This window comes from Staurois parvus, unplaced genomic scaffold (assembly GCF_062004578.1).
Source record: "Staurois parvus isolate SC_StPar_1 unplaced genomic scaffold, SC_StPar_1.0 ptg000682l, whole genome shotgun sequence".
In the NCBI taxonomy this organism is placed as follows: Eukaryota; Metazoa; Chordata; class Amphibia; order Anura; family Ranidae; genus Staurois; species Staurois parvus.
Genome location: NW_028318478.1, coordinates 7,644,810 through 7,657,895, shown reverse-complemented (window position 1 = coordinate 7,657,895; position 13,086 = coordinate 7,644,810). Strand labels below are relative to the sequence as shown.

At 47.7% G+C, this 13,086-nt stretch overlaps 1 protein-coding gene across 2 annotated transcripts in view; it reads left to right on the top strand.

Annotated features, from left to right (window-relative positions):
- KLF13 (KLF transcription factor 13) overlaps positions 1 to 13,086 on the top strand; it is a 127,197-nt gene that overhangs the window by 1,555 nt on the left and 112,556 nt on the right. The window lies entirely within an intron of this gene.

Sequence of the window (13,086 nt, the reverse complement as noted above, 5' to 3'; positions counted from 1 at the left end):
GGTAACCCATCTGTACTGTACACAGGGAGATCTCCCCATCCATACTGTACACAGGGAGGTAACCCCATCCGTACTATACATAGGAGAGATCTCCCTATCTGTACTGTACACAGGGAGGTAACCCATCTGTATTATATACAGGGATATCTCCCCATCCTTACTATATACAGGGAGGTAGCCCATCGGTACTATACACAGGGAGGTAACCCTCCGGTACTATATACAGGGAGATCTCCACATCAGTACTATACACAGGGAGATCTCCTCTTCATTATATACACAGCGCTATCCTCATCATATACAGGGGGGTGTGCTCATTCCATACAATGTACATACTGTCCTCTGAGCCATGCAACACACAGGCCAGTGTGGGGCAGGAACATGGCTATCTTCATCAGTATGTATACACTGGGCTATCTTCATCAGTATGTATACACTGGGCTATCCTCATCAGTATGTATACACGGGGCTATCCTCATCAGTATGTATACACGGGGCTATCCTCATCAGTATGTATACACGGGGCTATCCTCATCAGTATGTATACACGGGGCTATCCTCATCAGTATGTATACACGGGGCTATCCTCATCAGTATGTATACACGGGGCTATCCTCATCAGTATGTATACACGGGGCTATCCTCATCAGTATGTATACACGGGGCTATCTTCATCAGTATGTATACACGGGGCTATCTTCATCAGTATGTATACAATGGGCTATCCTCATCAGCATGTGTACACGGGGCTATCCTCATCAGCATGTGTACGCGGGGCTATCCTCATCAGCATGTGTACGCGGGGCTATCCTCATCAGCATGTGTACGCGGGGCTATCCTCATCAGTATGTGTACGCGGGGCTATCCTCATCAGCATGTGTACGCGGGGCTATCCTCATCAGCATGTGTACGCGGGGCTATCCTCATCAGCATGTGTACGCGGGGCTATCCTCATCAGCATGTGTACGCGGGGCTATCCTCATCAGCATGTGTACGCTGGGCTATCTTCATCAGCATGTATACACTGGGCTATCGTCTTCATCAGATAGACACTGGGCTATCCTCATCAGTATGTACACACTGGGCTATCCTCATCAGTATATAGACACTGGGCTATCCTCATCAGTATATAGACACTGGGCTATCCTCATCAGTATATAGACACTGGGCTATCCTCATCAGTATATAGACACTGGGCTATCCTCATCAGTATATAGACACTGGGCTATCCTCATCTGTATATAGACACAGGGCTATCCTCATCAGTATATAGACACTGGGCTATTCTCATCTGTATATATACACGGGGCTATCCTCATCAGTATATATACACAGGCGATCCTCTTCTTCAGATATACACTGGACTATCCTTATCACCACATATACACTGGGCTATCCTCTTCATCCGATATACACTGGACTATCCTCATCAATATATATACACTGGACAATCCTCATCAGTATATGTACACTGGGCTATCCTCATCAGTATGTGCACACTGGGCTATCCTCATCAGCATGTGCACACTGGGCTATCCTCATCAGCATGTGCACACTGGGCTATCCTCCTCAGCATGTGCACACTGGGCTATCCTCCTCAGCATGTGCACACTGGGCTATCCTCCTCAGCATGTGCACACTGGGCTATCCTCCTCAGCATGTGCACACTGGGCTATCCTCCTCAGCATGTGCACACTGGGCTATCCTCCTCAGCATGTGCACACTGGGCTATCCTCCTCAGCATGTGCACACTGGGCTATCCTCCTCAGCATGTGCACACTGGGCTATCCTCCTCAGCATGTGCACACTGGGCTAACCTCATCAGCATGTGCACACTGGGCTAACCTCCTCAGCATGTGCACACTGGACTATCCTCCTCAGCATGTGCACACTGGACTATCCTCATCAGCATGTGTACACTGGGCTATCGTCTTCATCAGATAGACACTGGGCTATCCTCATCAGTATATATACACTGGACTATCCTCATCTGTATATATACACTGGGCTATCCTCATCAGTATATGTACACTGGACTAGCACAGGACTATCCTCTTCATTATATATACATAGGGATATCCTCATCATATACAGAGGGGCATGCCCCCTATTCCATACAATGTACATACTGTTCTATGTGCCATGCAACACACAGGGCTATCCTCATTATCCCTATGAGGCTATCCTTATCAGTATGTATACACTGGACTATCCTCATCAGTATATACACTGGACTATCCTCAACAGCTTATATACACTGGGCTATCTTCATAAGTATGTATACACGGGGCTATCCTCATCAGTATGTGTACACTGGGCTATCCTCATCAGTATATACACGCAGGGCTATCCTCATCAGTATATACACGCAGGGCTATCCTCATCAGTATATACACGCAGGGCTATCCTCTTCATTATATACACACACTGGGCTATCCTCAGTACATACTAAGGGCTATCCTCAGTACATATCCTGGGCTATGCTTACCAATACTAATACTGTACTTTCCTGTGAGCCAGGCAGCACACAGGGCTATCCTCAGTGCATACGCAGGGCTATCCTCAGTGCATACGCAGGGCTATCCTCAGTGCATACGCAGGGCTATCCTCAGTGCATACGCAGGCCTATCCTCAGTGCATACGCAGGCCTATCCTCAGTGCATACGCAGGCCTATCCTCAGTGCATACACAGGGCTATCCTCATCAATACATAACCTGCCCGTACACTGAGCCATCACCACACCTGCGATTCCATACACAGAGTTGTACTCCCCCCCCCCCCCAATTCCATACACAGGGTTATATTCTCCCCCAATTCCATACACAGGGTTATACTCCCCCATTCCATAGACAGGGTTGTACTCCACGCCCCCCCCCATTCCATACACAGGGTTATACTCCCCCATTCCATACACAGGGTTGTACTCCACGCCCCCCCCCCCCATTCCATACACAGGGTTATACTCCCCCATTCCATACACAGGGTTGTAATTCCCCCCCCCCCCATTCCATAAACAGGGTTATTATACTTCCCCCCCATTCCATACACAGGTTTATACTCCCCCATTCCATACACAGGGTTATACTCCCTCCCCCCCCCCCCCCCCCCATACTCTGAGCCATGCAGCACACTGGGCTATGCTCATCAATACACAGACTGTACATACTGTCCTCCTATAGACAAAGACTGATCACACCCACCCCTCCCCCCTCCTCTGCCAGGCAGGTGTGATTTCAGGCATTGATGGGGGGGGATCTAGTGCAGACACCTGATTGGGGGGGGTGGCACTGCAGGCTCCAAGGAGCAAAGGGTGCAATGATTTGGGAATGGAGGGGGGATACTATGACTTGAGTGGGATGGATGACTTAAGTTAGTTACCATGACTGGGGTGGATGCAGTGACTTCGGGGGATTCAGGGACATGGCTGGGTGCAATGTTTGTGGTGTGCAGTGTGTTGGGTGGGTACATTGACTCGGGTGTGTGCAGTGTTGGGGGACTCAGTGACTTGGGTGTGTGCAGTGTATCAGGATGTGCGTAGCGTATCAGGGTGGTTGCAGTGATCGAGGTGTGTGCAGTGGATTGGGGTGGTTGCAGTGAGTGGGGTGTGTGTAGTGGATTGGGGTGGCTGCAGCGAGTGGGGTGTATGTAATGGATCGGGGTGGTTGCAGTGAGTGGGGTGTGTAGTGGATTGGGGTGGTTGCAGTGTATCAGGGTGTGTGTAGTGGATTGGGGTGTGTGTAGTGGATTGGGGTGCGTGCAGTGTATCAGGGTGCATGCAGTAGATTGGGGTGCATGCAGTGTATCAGGGTGCATGCAGTAGATTGGGGTGCATGCAGTGTATCAGGGTGCATGCAGTGGATTGGGGTGCGTGCAGTGTATCAGGGTGTGTGTAGTGGATTGGGGTGCGTGCAGTGTATCAGGGTGTGTGTAGTGGATTGGGGTGCGTGCAGTGTATCAGGGTGTGTGCAGTGTATTGGGGTGCGTGCAATGTATCAGGGTGTGTGTAGTGGATTGGGGTGCGTGCAGTGTATCAGGGTGTGTGTAGTGGATTGGGGTGCGTGCAGTGTATCAGGGTGTGTGCAGTAGATTGGGGGGGGGTGCAGTGTATCAGGGTGTGTGTAGTGGATTGGGGTGCGTGCAGTGTATCAGGGTGTGTGCAGTAGATTGGGGGGGTGCAGTGTATCAGGGTGTGTGTAGTGGATTGGGGTGCGTGCAGTGTATCAGGGTGTGTGTAGTGGATTGGGGTGCGTGCAGTGTATCAGGGTGTGTGTAGTGGATTGGGGTGCGTGCAGTGTATCAGGGTGTGTGCAGTAGATTGGGGGGGTGCAGTGTATCAGGGTGTGTGTAGTGGATTGGGGTGCGTGCAGTGTATCAGGGTGTGTGTAGTGGATTGGGGTGTGTGCAGTGTATCAGGGTGTGTGCAGTGGATTGGGGTGCGTGCAGTGTATCAGGGTGTGTGTAGTGGATTGGGGTGCGTGCAGTGTATCAGGGTGTGTGTAGTGGATTGGGGTGCGTGCAGTGTATCAGGGTGTGTGCAGTAGATTGGGGGGGGGGGTGCAGTGTATCAGGGTGTGTGTAGTGGATTGGGGTGCGTGCAGTGTATCAGGGTGTGTGTAGTGGATTGGGGTGTGTGCAGTGTATCAGGGTGTGTGTAGTGGATTGGGGTGTGTGCAGTGTATCAGGGTGTGTGTAGTGGATTGGGGTGCGTGCAGTGTATCAGGGTGTGTGCAGTAGATTGGGGGGTGTGCAGTGTATCAGGGTGTGTGTAGTGGATTGGGGTGGTTGCAGTGAGTGGGGTGTGTACAGTTATTGGGGTGGTTGCAAAAGCTTTGTCACATGCCTAATGAAGGGGTCCTGCGAGACTCCGAAACGTTGCTTTCCTTGTAACTATGTGATTACACATTAAAAACTTCAAACCCATATTGGAGAAACCCAGAGAGCTGGTGATAGTTCTGTTCCTATTCAGTGATTGGGGTGTGTGCGGTGTATTGGGGGTGTGTGGTGTATTGGGGTGTGTGCGGTGTATGCAGTGTATTGGGGTTGTGTACGGTGTATTGGGGTTGTGTGCGGTGTATTTGGGTGTGTGTGTGTGGTTTTTGGGGTTGTATACGGTGTATTGGGGTTGTGTTCGGTGTATATGGGTGTGTGTACAGTGTATTGGGGTGTGCGGTGTATTTGGGTGTGTGTGTATGCTGATTGGGGTTGTATACGGTGTATTGGGGTGTGTGGTGATTGGGGTTGTATACGGTGTATTGGGGTGTGTGTGGTGATTGGGGTTGTATACGGTGTATTGGGGTGTGTGGTGATTGGGGTTGTATATGGTGTATTGGGGTGTGTGGTGATTGGGGTTGTATACGGTGTATTGGGGTGTGTGGTGATTGGGGTTGTATATGGTGTATTGGGGTGTGTGGTGATTGGGGTTGTATATGGTGTATGGGGTGTGTGTGGTGTATTGGGGTGTGTGGTGATTGGGGTTGTATACGGTGTATTGGGGTGTGTGTGGTGTATTGTGGTGTGGATGTGGTGATTGGGGTGTGTGTGGTTGATTGGGGTGTGTGTGGTGTATTGGGGTGTGTGGTGATTGGGGTTGTATACGGTGTATTGGGGTGTGTGTGGTGTATTGGGGTGTGGATGTGGTGATTGGGGTGTGTGTGGTGTATTGGGGTGTGGGTGTGGTGATTGGGGTGTGTGTGGTGTATTGGGGTGTGTGGTGATTGGGGTTGTATACGGTGTATTGGGGTGTGTGTGGTGATTGGGGTTGTATACGGTGTATTGGGGTGTGTGTGGTGATTGGGGTTGTGTACAGTGTATTGGGGTGTGTGTGGTGATTGGGGTGAGTGCGGTGATTGGGGTGTGTGTGGTGATTGGGGTTGTATACGGTGTATTGGGGTGTGTGTGGTGTATTGGGGTGTGTGTGTGGTGATTGGGGTTGTATACGGTGTATTGGGGTGTGTGGTGATTGGGGTTGTATATGGTGTATTGGGGTGTGTGTGGTGATTGGGGTTGTATACGATGTATTGGGGTGTGTGTGGTGATTGGGGTTGTATACGGTGTATTGGGGGGGTGGTGATTGGGGTTGTATACGGTGTATTGGGGGTTGTGTACAGTATATTGGGGTGTGTACAGTGTATTGGGGTGTGTGTGGTGATTGGGGTTGTATACGGTGTATTGGGGGGGGTGTGGTGATTGGGGTTGTATACGGTGTATTGGGGGGGTGTGGTGTATTGGGGGTGTGTACGGTGTATTGGTGTGAGTGCGGTGATTGAGGTGTGTACAGTGTATTGGGGGGCGTGTGGTGATTGGGTTTGTATACGGTGTATTGGGGGGTGTATTGGGGGGGTGTGGTGTATTGGGGTTGTATACGGTGTATTGGGGTGTGTGTGGTGATTGGGGTGTGTACGGTGTATTGGGGTGTGTGTGGTGTATTGGGGGTGTGTACGGTGTATTTGGGGGGGCGGTGATTGGGGTTGTATACGCTGTATTGGGGTGTGTGTGTATTGGGGGGGTGTGTGGTGATTGGGGTTGTATATGGTGTATTGGGGGGGGGGTGATTGGGGTGTGTACAGAGTATTGGGGTGTGTGTGGTGATTGGGGTGTATACGGTGTATTGGGGGGGGTGGTGATTGGGGTTGTATACGGTGTATTGGGGGGGGTGATTGGGGTGTGTACGGAGTATTGGGGTGTGTGTGGTGATTGGGGTTGTATACGGTGTATTGGGGGGGTGGTGGTGATTGGGGTTGTATACGGTGTATTGGGGTTGTATACGGTGTATTGGTGTGTGTGTGGTGATTGGGGTTGTATACGGTGTATTGGGGGGGTGGTGGTGATTGGAGTGTGTACGGAGTATTGGGGTGTGTGTGGTGATTGGGGTTGTATACGGTGTATTGGGGGGGTGGTGGTGATTGGGGTGTGTACGGAGTATTGGGGTGTGTGTGGTGATTGGGGTTGTATACGGTGTATTGGGGGGGTGGTGGTGATTGGGGTTGTATACGGTGTATTGGGGTTGTATACGGAGTATTGGTGTGTGTGTGGTGATTGGGGTTGTATACGGTGTATTGGGGGGGGTGATTGGGGTTGTATACGGTGTATTGGGGGGGGTGATTGGGGTTGTATACGGTGTATTGGGGTGTGTGTGGTGATTGGGGTTGTATACGGAGTATTGGGGTGTGTGTGGTGTATTGGGGGGGGGGTGATGGGGGGGGTGGTGATTGGGGTTGTATACAGTGTATTGGGGTGTGTGTGGTGTATGGGGGGGGGTGATTGGGGTTGTATACGATGTATTGGGGGGGTGTACGGTGTATTGGGGGGGTGTACGGTGTATTGGGGGGTGTGTGGTGTATTGGGGGTGTGTACGGTGTATTGGGGTGTGTGCGGTGATTGGGGGTGTGTGCGGTGTATTGGGGTGTGTGCGGTGATTGGGGGTGTGTACGGTGTATTGGGGTGTGTGTGGTGATTGGGGTTGTATACGGTGTATTGGGGTGTGTGTATTGGGGTGTGTGCGGTGATTGGGGGTGTGTGCGGTGTATTGGGGTGTGTGCGGTGATTGGGGGTGTGTGCGGTGTATTGGGGTGTGTGCGGTGATTGGGGGTGTGTACGGTGTATTGGGGTGTGTGTGGTGATTGGGGTTGTATACGGTGTATTGGGGTGTGTGTGTATTGGGGTGTGTGCGGTGTATTGGGGTGTGTGCGGTGATTGGGGGTGTGTGCGGTGTATTGGGGTGTGTGCGGTGATTGGGGGTGTGTACGGTGTATTGGGGTGTGTGTGGTGATTGGGGTTGTATACGGTGTATTGGGGTGTGTGCGGTGATTGGGGGTGTGTGCGGTGTATTGGGGTGTGTGCGGTGATTGGGGGTGTGTACGGTGTATTGGGGTGTGTGTGGTGATTGGGGTTGTATACGGTGTATTGGGGTGTGTGTGTATTGGGGTGTGTGCGGTGTATTGGGGTGTTTGTGGTGATTGGGGTGTGTGCAGTCTCCCGATGGGTGTCAGTCTTCCAGAGTGGGATGCGATGGGTGGGTGTGTTCTGCGGGTGTCGCGCGCGGCGCCCCCCCCCCCCCCCGGTATGGTGTCGGTGACATTCGTCCTACACAGACGGGCGCCCCTGGGTATCTGTGTGAAGTTGATAAGATGGAGGGGGAGGAGCCGTGCAGTCCCGAGAAGGGGGGGGCCACCTCATATGACCTCTGTGTGTGTGTGATGTCCCCGCTCGCTGGGTGTACGGGGTGGACTGTGGGGGTCCCGGTGGTGGCGGGTCACACGGCTCCCATAGACACGCACACACCGGGGGTGACAGGACATACCATTGCATTGGAAGATTACTAAGGCTCTTTGTTATAGCCGGCACGCCCCTCTATGTGCTACGCCCACACCCTGACAGGCCCCTCCTTCCCGACACGCCCACTATCTCTAGACAGGCTCACCCTCCCTCCCCCCAGTCACACGACCTCGCCCTGTGCAGGGCAGGCAGCCCACTCTTCTGGCCAGCAACAGACATCACTAACGGATCGCAGACTGATCTGTGTGTGACAACTGCCCTGCCTCCTCTATAGTACAGAACATGGCAGGTACAGGGGTCGTGTCACCTGAGCTGATCAGAGGAAATACAGCAATTGTCACACTAATCAATAAAGGATGTGTACATCTGGATTTATATTGGATTGTAAGGCTCACCACACACATTACAATCTGATTGTACATTCTCCTTTAAATCAACCATTATCTATGTAATGCAAGGCCTGATTTCATTACCTGTTATATAGATTTTTTTCTTAGGTTCATCCTGTTATTGCATAGTTTTGGTAACTGAATGAGATTATACAATCAGATTGCATAGTGTATGGTCAGAGAAGACATCACAGTGGTCACTATGTACATCCCACCCGTGTCATGGTGTGGCTGTTCTCCATTGTACTGGTTTGTGACCCCTACAATGGATATTTATCCGATGATCTGCGAGGAGCTCTATGATGTAATGATCTCCATAGGACTGGGGCATATGGAAGTGTTTTTGTCATTACTGTCAGATCTGACTGCACACATTAATACATAACCAGGATTCCAGTTACAGTACTTCCAGGTTATTGAATTAAGACAAATACTTGCGGAGCTCCCTGGACTCTGAAAAACGAGTAAGCAACCAAAATCCACAGGGGTGGGGACCAGAAATCCCCGATTGGGCATTCCATAGTAGAATACAAGTGGCCTTTATTAAGGCATCGTGCACACGGACGTAATCACTTACTGATGTTTGTAGTCAGGATTTGGTTGACAGAAAGATCCTGAGTAAGTTCTCATGTACACAGGACGTTTTTGTCCTCCCAGACTCCTTTCCTCCTGGCGGCTGTGTCTTGGCAGGAAAAACCGCTTGATTCTCTTATACGCATTTAAGCGCATCAAGTGCTTGGGCATTAATTCATTTCAGAATAATCGTTTATTGTGGCCATTGAAATTAATTCATGCTCACGAGCTAAACGCACCTTTAGCCCGGGTTCACACTGACCGGTTTCTATGTGATTTCTGCACCACATCATGATCGCACCCCATTCATGCGAACTGCTGTGGGTGTGTATGTTAAGTTAACGGCACCCTGAAATCGGTTTGCAAAAAAGGGGTGCGATGTGCAGAATCGGATCGCATGGGTGTGAATACTGCGATCGGAGCAATACAAAATGTATGGCTCAAATTGCACCGCACAGAAATCGCATGTGATCGCAAAGCAGTGCGGTTCTTGTGCAGATCACATGCGATGTGCCGCACCGCATCAGTGTGAACCCAGGCTCAGACATGTTAACATGCGTTTATGTGCACCAGTCGTTTTTTTTTTTTTATTGCCAAAACACAGTTGCTCCTCAACACACTGCCAGTGGGATTTGTTTCTACCTCTAACCTCCCCTAAATGCCTATGTAAGCATGGACACATTGGTTAACATGCAGGGGCTGAGAAGAAAAATCCCCACCCATCCTATGGGTAACAGCACTACCTATACAGCATATAATAAACCATATGTAACCATAATGTGCAATAATAAATCGTATAATAAATGTCCAAAAATAAGTGCAACTATGTGCCAGTGGTATTCTAGTGACAGTCCCACTCCAAACACTTATGCAGGCCATAGACGGGGAGTAAACCGGACATTTTTTTTTTTTTTAGAAAATGAAAAATCAGTCGTTCAATCGGCCGACGTTACCACCATTGGTAAAAAAAAGTCCGCTGATTTTCGTCCCGTCTATGGCCGGCAAATATAATAGCAGTGTCCCTGCAGAGAGCTCCGCTATTATATTTGATAGAAGAAATAGAATATGAATAAGAAAAAGAAGAAATAGAATATGAATAAGAAGAAGAAACAGAATATGAATAAGTAGAAAAGAAGAAATAGAATATGAATAATAAGAAGAAATAGAATATGAATAAGTAGAAAAGAAGAAATAGAATATGAATAATAAGAAGAAATAGAATATGAATAAGTAGAAAAGAAGAAATAGAATATGAATAAGAAGAAGAAATAGAATATGAATAAGAAGAAAAAGAAGAAATAGAATTTGAATAATAAGAAGAAATAGAATATGAATAAGAAGAAAACGTTGCAACATTTTATCTATTTGTATCCATTTCGGATACAGATGTTTCTATTCGGATACAAATAGATACAATGTTGCTATACTTTTAAATGTCAAATATTATATTGGACTGAAATTCTTTTTTTTTTCTTCTTCTTATTCATATTCTATTTCTTCTTATTATTCATATTCTATTTCTTATTTTTCTTCTTCTTATTCTATGTCTTCTTTTTCCTCTACTTATTCACATTCTATTTCTTCTTATTATTCATATTCTTTTTTTTTCTTCTTATTCATATTCAATTTGTTCTTTTCTTCTACTTATATTCTATTTCTTCTTTTCCTTCTTCTTGCTGGTCACTGCTCATGCGCAAAAACTTTCTAGTAATACACACCAAACTGAACATGTGCAGCTGACCCCCAAGGCTCTGTTCTGTGAACAGATGAATTTGGGAGAGTAGAAGAAGGGGAAGATTAGAAAAGTCAGGATCAAACAGCATTTTTACACAATGCAGAGGATTAACCCCTTAGGCTCCATAGTGAATATCGCAAGTATGCTTTACTGCATATACAGACTGAGTTTACTGGTGTGGGTTTTGTAACACTTTAAATAATAATTCACTCTCTGTGGAGCAAGCCACAGCTTCTCATATTGTGACCAATGCCATGCGTTTAGAAAGCGGTTGTTATGTGTTGCTTCATTTCACATATTGGTTTATGTAGTGAAAGTTTTATGTGTGGTAGCTGAGTTGTGCGTACCGAGGCATCAATACATCTTTTATAGTCCGGTCATCACATAATACCGCGGCAAACATTATGTCAGACTTCGTTCATCCCAGCGACCTCACACAGTGCACCGGCATGCCTAGGTGGAACCTCACTAAAAGGAATTCTGTTTGCTTGGTTTACACTGTTGTCCAATCCAACCTCCCAGACTTCCCAAGTGGTGTAAAAATAGAGTTTGAAGCTAGCGTAGTTAATGAAGGTGACTTCAACAAGAAAATAGCTCTATAGTTGGCCTAAATACAACTTGGCACCCTGCCCCGCTTGAGGTTGCTGGCCCCACTGACATTAGAATGGTTCAGGCACCACCTTCGCTATTCTCAGATTACTTCTTTCTACCATAGTCAAAACCAAGCAGAACAGGACCGCGCATTGTTGCAAGCTCTAACCTCATTTGATTCTTTTTGTGAAATTCCATTCGCCCGGCTGTACAAAAATAAACAGGATTACAGTACAGCAGGCTTCTGTAATGCCAGCACACGAGTGACAGGTTCAATACGTTTATTGTATCCGGCCTTTTTTTTCTGCCGGCATAATACATTTTGCTGCTTTCTTCTGATTTAACTTTAATGCAAATTTGGAGAGTACAATGGTACACAGTAAGTCATTGCAACAGTCGGCAATATTATTATTATTATACAGGATTTATATAGAGCCAACAGTTTGCTCAGCACTTTACAATATAACAGGAGACAATACAGCAACAATACAGTTCAATACAAGAGGGATTTGAATAGCTTGGAGTAATAAATGATGATTTCTTATTAAATAGTGGGGATTATTGTAAACGCATTCTCAAATTCACAAATTAGCGAGCACTGGTATTGATTATTGTCAGCACTTAATGCCTCCTAGTGAACTGTGCTGAAAGTATACATGTCAGTATGATAAAAGGTACTCAGCAGGCTCCAGGAGTATGGTGCAGGAACTGAGCGGTGCCTTTACATAGGTTTACTTGCCTTATGGCCCCGGGTGCCCCAAAACCAGGAGTACTACTGAGATGCAAGGCCACCCCTTACAGTAATGGACCAATAGGAAACTCCTCAAGAAAAGAGGTGGCAGGCCAGAGCTTGACACTACCAGCAAACGTCATAAATCTGCATGCAAAGGTTTGTGTCATTACATTTAATACAGTTCAGGAGCCTGGTTAATATCTTTATGATATGGTATGGTTCACTTTAAAGCCAGGAATACACGCTAAGAAAATCATATAAAAAATTTTGCTGATCAAATGATCGACCGATTTTCTCTTCATTGATGAGCAGGACGTTATGACCGATAACGATATTGTGAACGAATAAATCTGGTTGAACAACAGTGAAAAATGTTGCGAACGACCGATTTTCTATGCGGTGGTATGACGGTCGTCCGAAAAAATCTATCAAGCGCTATCACGCATGAGTGGAAACAGAAGATGACCCGGATGTTTATGTCCAAGGATCCATAAATCCAATTTAATCCAAATAATTCCAAGGATTTATTATTATTATACAGGATTTATATAGCACCAACAGTTTGCTCAGCGCTGTACATTATAATGGGAAACAATACATGAGACAGTACAGTAACAATACGATTCAATACATGAGGGGTTCGAGGGCCCTGCTCCTTGGAGCTTACAATCTAGGAGATATATGTCCAATCGCTCGTTCTGGACGGCAGGGAGTTCAACGCTCGTTCTGGGCGGAAGGGCGTGGCTACAAGGTCGCACGCACACTGCATCACTTCCACTTGTACGGAAGA